Source organism: Pristis pectinata, chromosome 9 (genome assembly GCF_009764475.1).
Source record: "Pristis pectinata isolate sPriPec2 chromosome 9, sPriPec2.1.pri, whole genome shotgun sequence".
Taxonomy (NCBI): domain Eukaryota; kingdom Metazoa; phylum Chordata; class Chondrichthyes; order Rhinopristiformes; family Pristidae; genus Pristis; species Pristis pectinata.
The window spans coordinates 44,259,433-44,273,684 of record NC_067413.1 but is presented as its reverse complement, the minus strand read 5'-3'; the positions used below and the strand labels follow the sequence as shown (position 1 = coordinate 44,273,684).

Here is a 14,252-nt window from a genome sequence, read left to right as displayed (position 1 = left end):
GCTCTTGTGGTGCATGACATCATCTGAATCAGTTAATTGTATTGCAGTTATATAACTGCCCAAACCAACCTCCATTCTTTCCTCAAATTTAGTGAAATATTAAAACTTTTGACATCAAGATTAAATGAAAGCATGGAGGCATATTGTAGGAGTCGAAACAGCTATGCGAGAAGATAGGCCGAAGACTTAAATCTCATATTTTGTCATATCCATAAAGTTCTCAACTATGGATAAGATGACTTTTACATGAACAGCAACTTTTGTTACTTTGCAGATTCACCATTTAGCTAAATTATTGATAAACAAGCCTACTTAGAACTATTTATTGATTACATTCCAGATTTAAAAATGCTCAACACATTTTACACCCTGCGCGAATGCTAATTTTCCTACCTTCGTCGATAAAATGGCATACATTCCATACAAGAAATCCAGCAATTGTGAAATCAAAGGCCTGCAAACTGCTTTAAATAAGGCCAAGCATTAATGCCATTTCAGACAGGTTATGACCCAGATATTCACGTGCATTGTCAATGTGTTCTTGTGCCCATTGTGTTTCCCACCCTAATTTAGCTAATATCTCTAATGTAGCACAAGTGACCCGTGTTAGTGGGATTGCGTCCATAGAAGACAGCCTGCATCTTGATTTTCTGTAACGCAAAGCCGCGTCATCTGAACGTGCGTCAAGAAACACGAGTTGAAAAAAAATCCTTATTTACTCTCATCTCCCACAAATTCAGTGAGATGAATTTTACTCCACATCTCAAATTTTTGCATACCGATTTGTCAATTCTGTAAAAGCAAATTTATGTAACCCAAACGGCCGTAATGGAAGAGTCACTTGTACATAAGGGGAGTGAAAAAAATTTATCAATCAAACTGGTCGACAGCTATTAAGCTTAATGCTGTTTCTATACTCAGAAAATAACTGCAGAAAAACTCAAATACAAGAATTCCAAAATAAAAATATTTGGGAAATGCACAGATCAAAGACTGGTCCAACTGCAAAAGGTAAGCAAAGCTTAAGTTCACAACTATAGGATTCCTTATATGGAGAGCATACATCAGAAGGTAAAAATATTTTCAAAGCAATAAAACATTCAGAACTGAGTAAGACCAGACAAATCAGTTCTTCTTTTGAGTGTGCTTTTTTGTTTGTTGCTCTGAGAATTTACAATGTTGACACATGCAACATAAAGGGAAATAGTCCAGGGTGACCCCTAGTCCTTGTGGGGAAGCTCTTTGCCCACATTCCTAACAGAAAAAAATGAATGTGTTTCACATACCCAAGCTTCAGCCATAATAATCTTTGGCAGTGTATGCAAGAGCAGAAAGCCAGGACTACCAAACTGCTCTGCAGCTGTTTTTAAACTTAAATGGTCATGGATTGCTAATGGGAGTAAGATTCTGGGAATAAAACATACCAGATGGTTGAACAATTTAAATTATATCAAGCAATGTCAATACAAGGAACATTTATTGATGTATCCTAAAGGTCTAGCACAGATCAAATTCACATTACACTAATACTATAATCCATACATTTCACAAGATGAAGGCAGTTTAAAAGAAACTTTGGTTTAGCTTATATTTTAAAAAATAATTTTATTAAAAGATTGCAACCTTTGATGTTAATTCATATGTAGATCTAACTCAACTCAATTTAGTTATCAACACTGTCTTAGAAACACTCATCTTTGAGGAAACTACAAAATATTTTTCAGAAAAGGAACACATATTTGATATCAATTGTTAGCAATATTTCCCAGTCATCCAGAGCATACAATTTAACAACTTACAGGTTAATTAACTTCTTGCAATGTAGATTTCATCACACATAAGTGCAAAGTAACACATTTTGGTAGGAAGGACAAAGAACTACGAAGTGTACAATTCTGAAGGGAGTACAGCAACAGGGACCTGGAAATATATATCCATAAATCTTTGAAGTTAGCACAACAGGTTTCGAACTTTTTTTTAAACAACATATGGGATCCTAGGCTTTAAAGGCATTACAGCAAGGATATTGTGCTGAATCGCTACAACAAACTAGTATGCTCCCAACTAGAGGACAATGTCATGTTATCAGATGTGAAGATTCTGGAGAAGATGCATAAAAAAAAATTAGCTAAATTATATCAGCGACTGGAGAAGCTGGGATTAATCTCTTGAAAGCAGGAAAAAAAGATTTTGAACAATTCCTTTAAATCAATGGTCTAGATAGAGTGAATAAAGAGGAATTATTTCCAGAGGTGGAACAATTGAGAACCAGAGGCAAGGTTAAGGATGACTAATAAATGAAGGGTAACACAAGGAAAAACATTTTCACATAGCAATTAATCATGACCTGGAATCCACTTCTCCCATCCTTTCAATGTTACTTTCAAAGGAGATTTAGATGGGATAATGGAAATCATTACACTGATTTGTATTTTTTAGTCCAAGTTTGAAGTAACTTGCAAGTTTAGTTCTCCAAGCTAAATGTCCTTCTATCTATTCCTCTAGTCATTACTAAGTCATTTAGGTAAACAAAGACTCCAGACCAGAAACACTCAAATCACTTAACATCCAAGAGAGAAAAAGTTAATGCTTTGGGTAGGACACTTCTTCCGGTCTCCAACAAAAGTGTGGATCAGGACCTCCCCTTCACAAAACCATGTTGACTAGGTCCTATCTTGCCTTGCGCCTCTAGGTATTCGGTAACCTCCTCCTTGAGGATAGACTCCAATAATTTTCCCACCACTGACGTCAGACTAATAGGTCTGTAATTGCCTTTGTGCTGCCTCCCACCTTTCTTATATAACGGAACTACATTCGCTACCCTCCAGTCCTCCGGAACCATGCCAGAATCTATCGATTCCTGAAAAATAATCGCCAACGCCTCCGCTATCTCCACAGCCACCTCCTTCAGAACCCGGGGATGCACCTCATCCGGTCCGGGAGACTTATCAGCCTTAAGCCCCTTTAGTTTTCCAAGCACCTTCTCCCTATTAATCTCAATTGAACTCAGCTCCAATTCGTGAGACTCCTGACTAATGGGCACATTGCTTATGTCCTCCACGGTGAAGACCGACGTCAGTGGTGGGAAAATTATTGGAGTCTATCCTCAAGGAGGAGGTTACCGAATACCTAGAGGCGCAAGGCAAGATAGGACCTAGTCAACATGGTTTTGTGAAGGGGAGGTCCTGTCTGACCAACCTATTGGAGTTTTTTGAAGAAATCACAGGTAGGGTGGATAAGGGAGAGGCGGTAGATGTTGTGTATTTAGACTTTCAAAAGGCCTTTGATAAGGTGCCTCACAAGAGACTGATTAATAAGATGAGAGGTCATGGAATTATGGGCAGGGTAGCAAAATGGGTGGAGAATTGGCTGGTTGGCAGGAAGCAAAGGGTGGAAATAAAAGGATCTCGTTCTGGTTGGTTACCGGTTACTAGTGGTGTGCCGCAAGGGTCGGTGTTGGGGCCTCTCCTTTTTACCTTGTACATCAATGATTTGGATGATGGAATAAATGGTTGTGTGGCTAAGTTTGCGGATGACACCAAGATAAGTGGAGGAGTAGGGAGCATAGAGGAAATAGAAAGAATGCAGAGGGACCTAGACAGTTTAGGAGAATGGGCAAGAAAATGGCAGATGAGATTCAATGTTGAGAAATGTGCAGTTGTACACTTTGGAAGTAGAAATAAGCGGGTAGATTATTATCTAGAAGGAGAGAAGATTGATAGTGCGGTAGTACAAAGGGACTTGGGGGTACTTATACAAGATACCTTAAAAGTTAACCACCAGGTTGGATCGGTGGTTAAGAAAGCGAATGCTATGTTGGCATTCATCTCGAGAGGTATAGTGTATAAAAGTAAGGAAGTGTTGATGAGGCTCTACGGGGCGCTAGTGAGGCCTCATTTGGAATACTGTGCGCAGTTTTGGGCCCCGCATCTTAGGAAGGATGTGCTGACGTTGGAGAGGGTTCAGAGGAGATTTACGAGAATGATTCCAGGAATGAAAGGGCTTAAGTACGATGAGCGTTTGTCGGCTCTTGGACTGTACTCGCTGGAGTACAGAAGGATGAGAGGGGACCTCGTAGCGACATTTAAAATGTTGACAGGTAAGGATAGAGTAGATGTGGCTAGGCTGTTTCCCTTGGTGGGCGTGTCCAGGACCAGAGGGCACAATCTTAGAATTAGAGGGTACAGTTTCAAGACAGAGATGAGGAGAAGTTTCTTTACCCAGAGGGTGGTGAAATTGTGGAACTCCTTGCCACGCACAGCAGTGGAGGCCAGATCAGTGGGGGTGTTCAAGGAGGAGATAGACAGATATCTAAATAGTCAGGGTATCAAGGGATATGGGGATAAGGCTGGCAAATGGGATTAGAATAGTTTTTTTTTTTCTCTCTCTTTTTTTCCCACCCCATTTCTTTTTCCCTTTTCCTTGGAGCAGACTCGATGGGCCGAATGGCCTGCTTCTGCTCCCTTATCTTGTGATCTTGTGAACAATTTCTTTAGACCCTCCTACGCATGGGTAGCAACAACCCATTGCCAACTTGCAATTTCATTCAATAATTTCCATTTACTGGTAACTTCATGTACTCTGCAGCTTCCACAACCATGTGTTTTAGGATTAATTACATTTGTGGCGACTATCATGGGCAATTTTCCATTAAACTCTAAGTGTGATGATGCAACTGTTCATTATCAATTTCAATTTACCAAAAATTAATGCAAGGCCAAAGGAACAACAGGCTTTCACTTTTCCCCCCACAATGAAGCCTCTCAGTAAAACAAAATATGTAAAAAAAAAGTTAACTGCTGAGTATTAATAGCAATTCTGTTACAAAAAAACTGATGTTAGACAACTGTCCAGCATACATTTTTGCATCAGATAGCATACAATTTTTTTGGCTAACAATGTTGTCTAATCTCCAGCTAACAATGGTTAAAGTTGTGAATAATTACTTGCAGCTTTTCTGGTAATTTTACAAAATAAGTTTAAAGTGTTATAGCACATAGTGCTTGTGAAAAATGTCTGGCCTATAGCATCCACGTACAATGTGACACTCACTGGCTTCACAATTATTTAGACTTCACTGGAAGTTGTGGCTAACAGCATCACGTTAGTTAAACTGCAGGAAAGACTAACAGCAAAAAGCAGCAGATTCATACACAAATGTGTCACTGATTTCCAACATAAGCCATATCATTTGAATGAGCAGTTAGTGTTTCGCCATGTGCAACTTCACGTAATAGGCAGTTAAAAAAAAATGCAGTTAACCCAAAAAACTGAACTAAGATTTCCAACCTGCCCAGTTTTCTGAGACATTGGAAGTTATATATTTATGGAGGTTATACAAACAGTTCTACAAAATCACAGAAGAATTCTCAATGTACTTGAAAGAATGAAAGTTTCAAGGAATAAGGAAACAGTGGCTATGTAACCTCAAAAATAAAGGTTGAAAGATTGACTACATACGCAAACAGATTTTGACTACCAAACCTGCGTTGCTGGAGGTGTGTTTTTTGGAAAAACAGCGCAGGAGTGAAAATGAGCACAAAGATTACAAACCATGTTCCTTCCACCCCTTTACTTGTGCTTCCTCTCAGTTCAGAAATAAAAACACAACCTAAAGTTTAACATTCATTAAAGCAAGTAATAAATCATGAGCACGATTTTACACAAAGATTAGTTCAGAAATTACTAGCACTCTCTCCAAAAATGGTGCTACCACCTTAAAGCACTTCATAAACATCAAACACACATACTAGTTGGAGGTTTTGGCCTTTAAGCAAACTTTAGTTTATTCAAATAACTTTCTTGCACAAATCATTTAAGTTAAGCAATATTAAAATAATATTCACATTTATAAAAAGCTGAATATCTAATTCAAACTAATTGAATAAAAAGGATATTGCATTTCCTATTCTGTTCTATGCTACCCATGCATTTTAAATTTCACAACCAGCTATGACTTTGCCTCCCAGACAAAATTGCGAAGTATCTAATTGCTCATCCTATTGCTGAAAATTTGTACAGTGTTATGCAATACCTGATAATTTCAAAGTGATTCATATCCTTCTACTCTTAATATTCCATTTTCACTTCCAAAGAGGACAATACAACTGCTTTTGTTAACTTCCCTCCTACCGACCACCATCATGCAAAAGATGACGAAACATCTCTGTTATTCAAAGCAGTTTGTCAAATGGAAAGGAAGTGAACAAAATCACATCCGTACAATAAGAACTAGTTACCTGGTTTCAATTTCTTTAGAAAAGATTGAATCAAGGGATAGTTGCACAGCTGGATGTCTCTGCAACTGTTGGTAAAGGCTTTTGGCAGACGGGTGTAAAGTTTTACAGACGTTACAGAGGTACGGAAATATTTGTACCATCAATGGTACTACTGTAATGCTATGAACTATCACCTGCCAAATGTACAAGGCAACAAACAACACTGCAGTGTATGGACCACAGCACACAAGGCCATACATTTGAAGCCTTTCGCTCTCACTCCAATCTCCCCTTCTTCATAACTATAATGTCTGCAAATTTAGATGCTAATTTGTTAGCAGAGTAAAACTATTGGAACAGTTTCAGGATACAGCACTCATGTATTTCCCTGCCCACCATGATTCCAGCACCCAAACTAATATTTAAAAAAATCACATCTGAAAATTTAACACCAAATTTATGTTATTTTCCTTTTTATCATCTGATTTATTCCCCACTTGGTTATTTCCAGAGCAAATATCTCCAGGACCAGTATTTTGCTATAACCCGTTGTGAAATATCTTTTTACTTTGTTTACTTCATTCCACTTTTGTTCCCTTCCATAGTTCTCACTTTATTCCACTCTTGAATTAGCAGCTTATAGCTTCAGAGAAAGGTGGTCTTAATTTTCCCCTCAGTCATATCACATGTTAAGGCCAATCTTAGCTACACCATTGCCATTACAAAACAAGAGAAGGTCTGATGTCCAAGTAGACATACCAGGAGATAAGGGTTAATTCCAGCCCAATGCCAAAAGTACTCATTGAAGTGGTATTCTTCCAAAACTCATACAATGCTGGCAACTTTTTCCTCAAGTATCTTAAGACCACAAACATGTTTTGAAAATGGCCAAGTACTGAAAATGATGTCTGCACAAAAAAATGTATTGAAAATGCCTGCTAACATTACACCTGGCTGCAAGAGCAGATATTGGCTACAGAGATAATACTTTCTTTTAGAAAATATTTTGCATTAACCAAAGGACACTATTGGTGTGTCATTTTTATGCCCAACTAATAGATACCCAACCAAGACTGAGTAAAGGAAAAGGAAAAAAACTCTACCTGGAAAACATTACTTAGTTTCTTTTTTAAAAATTATTTGATAAGTCTACACTTTGCACAAAACCCAAGCAGCTTTTTTTAAAAAAATGCTTGAAGCAGTATGACAGAAGTTTGAGATGTCCATTCCAGACATCTGGATTAGTTATTCACAACTCCTCAGTGAATACAATAGATCCTATCAATATCCAAACCCTAAAAAAATGTATAATACTTCACAGGTCACTGCCAAATCCTCAGGTCTGTAACCTCTTAACTCAAGCGTCATTGCCATATCCTTTTGGACACATTGTCAAAAAGGGCATACAGTATACAACACACAAATATGCATGACTGTTAAAATTTGCATGCGAGAATTCTTAGAAGTGGTATGGAAGCAAGCCAGGTAGTTTAACTACTTCTTCATATCAATTTTAAACCAAAAATAGGTGTTACCCATCTTGTTAGTTTCCCCTCAACTATCAGAAAAATCACATCAGCAGTTTTAAGATGTTGGAGTACCCTTGCAGTCCTCTGCCTTTTACATCTTCATATGTAATGTAACCCAACACCATAATCACGTACATGGTGTTTAAAATGTACCCAGTTACACACCGCTTTACATTACATGAAAAGACATGCAAGGACAATTTGGATTTTCATATTTGATTAGATTCAAATTATTCCACCTTTTTGACCAATTCAATTTAACTATAACCCTCACCATACATAATCATTAGTTTTTTGTGAATAATAAACATACACAATTTGCTTAAATTAAAACTCACGCTAATGCAAACAGCAGCACTAGAAAAATAATCCCAACTTAAATTTACAACAAGACCGGTGTTCTTTTCCCTCTCTAAACCATGGGCTTCAGGATCACAGTTCCCTTATATTCTAAATATTATTTATAAAATAAATTCATGCTCCTTAACTAAATTAAATGATTTAAAGGGAGATCTACCATTTTCTAACAGCAATAATTTATCAAAGAGAAAAAACATTAGTGGCAGCTGTGACTCAGGTGGTAGTACTCTTGCCTGAGTCAGAGTTTCCAGATGCAATTCCCACTCCAGAGACACCAGCACAAAAACTAGGCTAACACTCCAGTGCAGTACTGAAGGACTGCTGCATTTTTGGAGGTGCAGTCTTTTGGGTGAAATGTTAAATTGAAGACCTATTTGTCCTCTAGTGTACATATAAAAAATGCCACATTATTTTGAACAGAGAAGCCATCCCTGACAACCAACCCAATAGCTATCCCTCACTTAACAAGACTAAAATAGGTTACGAGATCATTATCAAATTGTTTGCGAGAACTGCTGTTAACAAATTGGTTGCCATGTTTCCTACAACCGTGACTCCACTTCAAAAATACTTCATTCATGTGTAGCACTTTGCAGTGTCCCAATTCAATCCCTGTGCAGCACTTTGCAATCCCCCCAAATGCATATGAAGTGGGCTACATCAATGCAAGTTTAAAAACAAACATTGTGTGAACTTTGACCTATGGAGGTCCTAATTTTGTTTTCAGTATTTTCCAAAAGCAGAACAACAAATAACCAATGCCTCGGGTAAGGCAAACGCTTGGAAAGTGACCCCCAAAGACCGTCTTGAGAAAGCTTCCAGTAATATTCCACGATTGATTCGTTACAACATCTGTTTTTATTTTACCTATTGTTAAGAGCGACACAAAAATAAGCAGCAGAGGGAGAAAAAGACTGCAGCCCCAGTGCAATGCCCGGAGAAGAGAGGGTTTACACTCCCAGCAAGGGCAAAGGGAGGGAGGTGGTTGTGTTCTCTCTCTCTCCCCCCACCCACCCCCAAAAGCCCAACCAGTGATCCGCATGACACCGAGCACCCAGCTGCACACGTTTACCCCGGGAGGGAGGAAGCGACTGGGTCAAACCCAGACAGGCCACCGAGCCCACTTCAGGCCACCCCCCCTCCTCCTCCTCCTCCTCGGTCGCTCTCCCCCTCCCCAGCCACCGCCGGCCCGGCTCCCACACTCACCAACCGCCGCCTCCGACATTCGCAGTTTCCGCCGCCGATTCGCGATCTCCACGAATTGCCTCCACCCCACCCCCTCCGCGCAACTCCCTCACCCTCACTGGTCCCACCCACCCAACCAACCCGCACCTTCTTGCTGACGCATGCGTCCGTCGTGTCACCGCCTTCTGCGCCCGGCCGAACGTGACGCTGGCCAGCACAACGTTCTAAGAACATACAACGCCCTTACTTGGAATGAGGAGGGCTGTGCCTCTGGGCTGTGTTATCCATTAAGGCTGACCGCACACGGATCAGTAAAGATTTCCTGGGCAACGTATTTGTCTGTGTTTACTCATGCGTGTAAACCGAAAACTGTGAACGGGTGGAACAAATTTAGGAGTAATAGACATTGCAAATATTTATTTTAAATGGCGTTGGGCTCATTTGAGAAAGAAAACTATGTGCATATAGTGCTTTTCACGTCCCTTTCAAAATGTCCCCAACTACATAACATTTGCACTTTGACACTGGAAGCAACGTGAACGTCCCGTCTCCCACAAACGGTAATGGGAGCAGATAATCTAATGTTTAGATATGTTGATTGAGGGATGAATATTAGCCAGGATATTAGGGATGACTGAAAATAAAGATACTGGAAAATTGAAATAAAAACAGAAATGCTGGAAAGAAGGATCTTCTACATATGAGTGCAATGGTATCTTTTACATCTACCCAAGAGAATAGACAGCGTCTTAGGTTTAATATTTCATTCCCTTAGACAGCACAGAAGTAATTAGCTTTTCCTGTACAGATCACGTTAACATAATTTTACCTGGGTTACCATCATTTCCCAAAGAAATCATGCCCATCAGGAAATTGGATTGGCCACTCTCATGTGCCACTCATGTTAGCATGTTCAGACATTTTCTTGACATCGGTCACACACCTTATGATGTCGCAGACTGAACAGAAATTTAGTCTGCAGGTTGCAGAGATATTCTAATTAGAGATTATCCTTGTTCAGGAAAGTGAATTATCATGTGGTGATCTTCTAACTATAACCAGATCAATAACTGGTGCAAGAATGTTAGAAGGGATTCTGAATAGACAATTGATAACATTCCACAAAGGAGTGTATGTCATAGGTATAAAATATCACTTACTTGCCTATTATGACACAGAAGGCCATTTAGCCCCTTGGGTTCAAACCAGCTCCCAGCAGAGCAATCCCATCAGTCCTATTCCCTCTCTCATTTTTTCTACAGTTCTGGAACCTATTCTCTCTCATCTACCCATCAATTCCTCTTTCATTTTTTTGCCATTTACCTGCAATAATGGGTATTTCCCAATCACCTGTTAACCTACCAGCAGACCTTTGGGACATGGGAAGAGACCAAAGCACTCGACAGAAATCACTACAGGGAGAGAATTCATGGGAGAATTCAATTTCAAGCAAAATTCAAACATTGAATTCTCCAACTTTATGTAATCCCCACCCCTAAACATGCCTCTTCTTCCCTTTCCTAGAAACGAATCCATTGAGGATGGCAAGAATGACAGGCAGGTGATAAGTCAGGATAATTTACTGAATAATAGAAGTACAACAAATCCGGAAGTTAGGATACAGAATGTTAGGATCGGGGATGAGGATGTTCGGATACCGAATGTTAGGATAGGGGATGAGGTCTACACGAACATGTCTAAGATAGTAGGTAGCGAAGATAGTAAGAAGGATGGACAGGTAGAAAGTCAGGATAATCTGCTGATCAATAGAGGTACAATAAAATCAATAGCAGATACCAGTCTAAACATACTATATTTAAATGCACGTAGCATCAGGAATAAAGTAGATGACCTAGTGGCACAACTACAGGTTAATAAATATGACATCGTTGCAATCACTGAGTCGTGGCTTCATGATGGATGTGATTGGGAACTGAATGTCAAGGGGTATACAGTATATAGGAAGGATAGGAGGGTAGGCAGAGGGGGAGGTGTGGCCATGATGGTTAGTAGCGATATAAAATCAATAGAAAGGAAGGACATTGGGTCAGAGGAGGTGGAATCCTTATGGGTGGAGCTGAGAAATAGCAAGGGTAAAAGAACAATAATAGCAGTCATATATAGGCCCCCGAACAGCAGGCAGGAAGTGGACCATAAGTTGCAGATTGAGATAGAAAAAGCATGTCAGAGTGACAATGTGAAGATAATTATGGGGGATTTTAACATGAAGGTGGACTGGGAAATGCAGCAAGGCGGTAGTACTCAGGAGAGTGAGTTTGTGGAATGTCTAAGGGATGTTTTTCTGGAGCAACTTATTGAGGAGCCCACCAGGGGATCGGCTGTTTTGGATTGGGTGCTGTGTAGTGAACCCGAGGTGATTAGGGAACTAAAGGTAAAGGAACCACTGGGAACAAGTGATCACAATATGATTGAGTTTAGTTTCAAGTTTGAGAAGGAGAAGCTGATAACTGGTGTATCGATATTTCAGTGGAATAAGGGAAATTACAAAGGTATGAGAGATGAGTTGGCCCAAATTGATTGGAGGAGTAAGTTAGCTGGAGGGACGGCAGAGGAAAAATGGAAGAAATTTCTACAGGAAATAAGGACAATGCAGGACAGATATATTCCAAGAAAAAAGAAGGTTTTGAATGGAAAAAAGGCACAGATGTGGATAACGAGGGAGGTGAAGGATAAAATAAAAGCAAAAGGGGCGGCGTACAAAGTAGCAAAAATTAGTGGGAAAACAGAAGATTGGAACGATTTTAAAAATCTGCAGAGAGAAACTAAGAAGGTCATTAGGAAAGCAAAGATGAGTTACGAAAGGAAGCTGGCGGACAACATTCGGAAGGATTCTAAGAGTTTTTTTAAATACATAAGGAATAAAAGAGAGACACGGGTTGACATAGGACCAATTGATAACGGTGCAGGAGGTATTATAATGGATGATAGTGAGATGGCAAGGGAATTGAATGAATATTTTGCATCGGTCTTCACCGTGGAGGACATAAGCAATGTGCCCATTAGTCAGGAGTCTCACGAATTGGAGCTGAGTTCAATTGAGATTAATAGGGAGAAGGTGCTTGGAAAACTAAAGGGGCTTAAGGCTGATAAGTCTCCCGGACCGGATGAGGTGCATCCCCGGGTTCTGAAGGAGGTGGCTGTGGAGATAGCGGAGGCGTTGGCGATTATTTTTCAGGAATCGATAGATTCTGGCATGGTTCCGGAGGACTGGAGGGTAGCGAATGTAGTTCCGTTATATAAGAAAGGTGGGAGGCAGCACAAAGGCAATTACAGACCTATTAGTCTGACGTCAGTGGTGGGAAAATTATTGGAGTCTATCCTCAAGGAGGAGGTTACCGAATACCTAGAGGCGCAAGGCAAGATAGGACCTAGTCAACATGGTTTTGTGAAGGGGAGGTCCTGTCTGACCAACCTATTGGAGTTTTTTGAAGAAATCACAGGTAGGGTGGATAAGGGAGAGGCGGTAGATGTTGTGTATTTAGACTTTCAAAAGGCCTTCGATAAGGTGCCTCACAAGAGACTGATTAATAAGATGAGAGGTCATGGAATTATGGGCAGGGTAGCAAAATGGGTGGAGAATTGGCTGGTTGGCAGGAAGCAAAGGGTGGAAATAAAAGGATCTCGTTCTGGTTGGTTACCGGTTACTAGTGGTGTGCCGCAAGGGTCGGTGTTGGGGCCTCTCCTTTTTACCTTGTACATCAATGATTTGGATGATGGAATAAATGGTTGTGTGGCTAAGTTTGCGGATGACACCAAGATAAGTGGAGGAGTAGGGAGCATAGAGGAAATAGAAAGAATGCAGAGGGACCTAGACAGTTTAGGAGAATGGGCAAGAAAATGGCAGATGAGATTCAATGTTGAGAAATGTGCAGTTGTACACTTTGGAAGTAGAAATAAGCGGGTAGATTATTATCTAGAAGGAGAGAAGATTGATAGTGCGGTAGTACAAAGGGACTTGGGGGTACTTATACAAGATACCTTAAAAGTTAACCACCAGGTTGGATCGGTGGTTAAGAAAGCGAATGCTATGTTGGCATTCATCTCGAGAGGTATAGTGTATAAAAGTAAGGAAGTGTTGATGAGGCTCTACGGGGCGCTAGTGAGGCCTCATTTGGAATACTGTGCGCAGTTTTGGGCCCCGCATCTTAGGAAGGATGTGCTGACGTTGGAGAGGGTTCAGAGGAGATTTACGAGAATGATTCCAGGAATGAAAGGGCTTAAGTACGATGAGCGTTTGTCGGCTCTTGGACTGTACTCGCTGGAGTACAGAAGGATGAGAGGGGACCTCGTAGCGACATTTAAAATGTTGACAGGTAAGGATAGAGTAGATGTGGCTAGGCTGTTTCCCTTGGTGGGCGTGTCCAGGACCAGAGGGCACAATCTTAGAATTAGAGGGTACAGTTTCAAGACAGAGATGAGGAGAAGTTTCTTTACCCAGAGGGTGGTGAAATTGTGGAACTCCTTGCCACGCACAGCAGTGGAGGCCAGATCAGTGGGGGTGTTCAAGGAGGAGATAGACAGATATCTAAATAGTCAGGGTATCAAGGGATATGGGGATAAGGCTGGCAAATGGGATTAGAATAGTTTTTTTTTCTCTCTCTCTTTTTTTCCCACCCCATTTCTTTTTCCCTTTTCCTTGGAGCAGACTCGATGGGCCGAATGGCCTGCTTCTGCTCCCTTATCTTGTGATCTTGTGATCTCTCTCTTTTCTCACCCACTTTTCGATCCGTCCCCCGGTGGATCTGCTCTCCCCTCTCCCCCACCCCCCCGCACCTGCCTATCACTATCTCTTACCTGCATCTACCTATCACCACCTTGTGCTCACCCCACCTCCCCTCTTTTGTCCACCTATCACTGCTCTGTTTTTCCATCCTATATATTGGGCTTTCCCCTTTTCCTATCTTCAGTCCTGAAGAAGGGTCCTGACATTGACCGCCTG

General features: G+C 40.6%; 1 protein-coding gene across 2 annotated transcripts in view; it reads right to left on the bottom strand.

Annotated features, from left to right (window-relative positions):
- Positions 1–9,422, bottom strand: part of rnf19a (ring finger protein 19A, RBR E3 ubiquitin protein ligase) — a 65,324-nt gene extending 55,902 nt beyond the window's left edge. The window contains exon 1 of one of the 2 annotated variants that reach the window (XM_052022721.1): positions 9,314–9,422. The gene's annotated coding sequence lies outside the window, so the exon portion shown is untranslated. The remainder of the gene's footprint in view (positions 1–9,313) is intronic. The other variant, XM_052022722.1, reaches the window with a different exon arrangement.
- Positions 9,423–14,252: the final 4,830 nt, after the last annotated feature.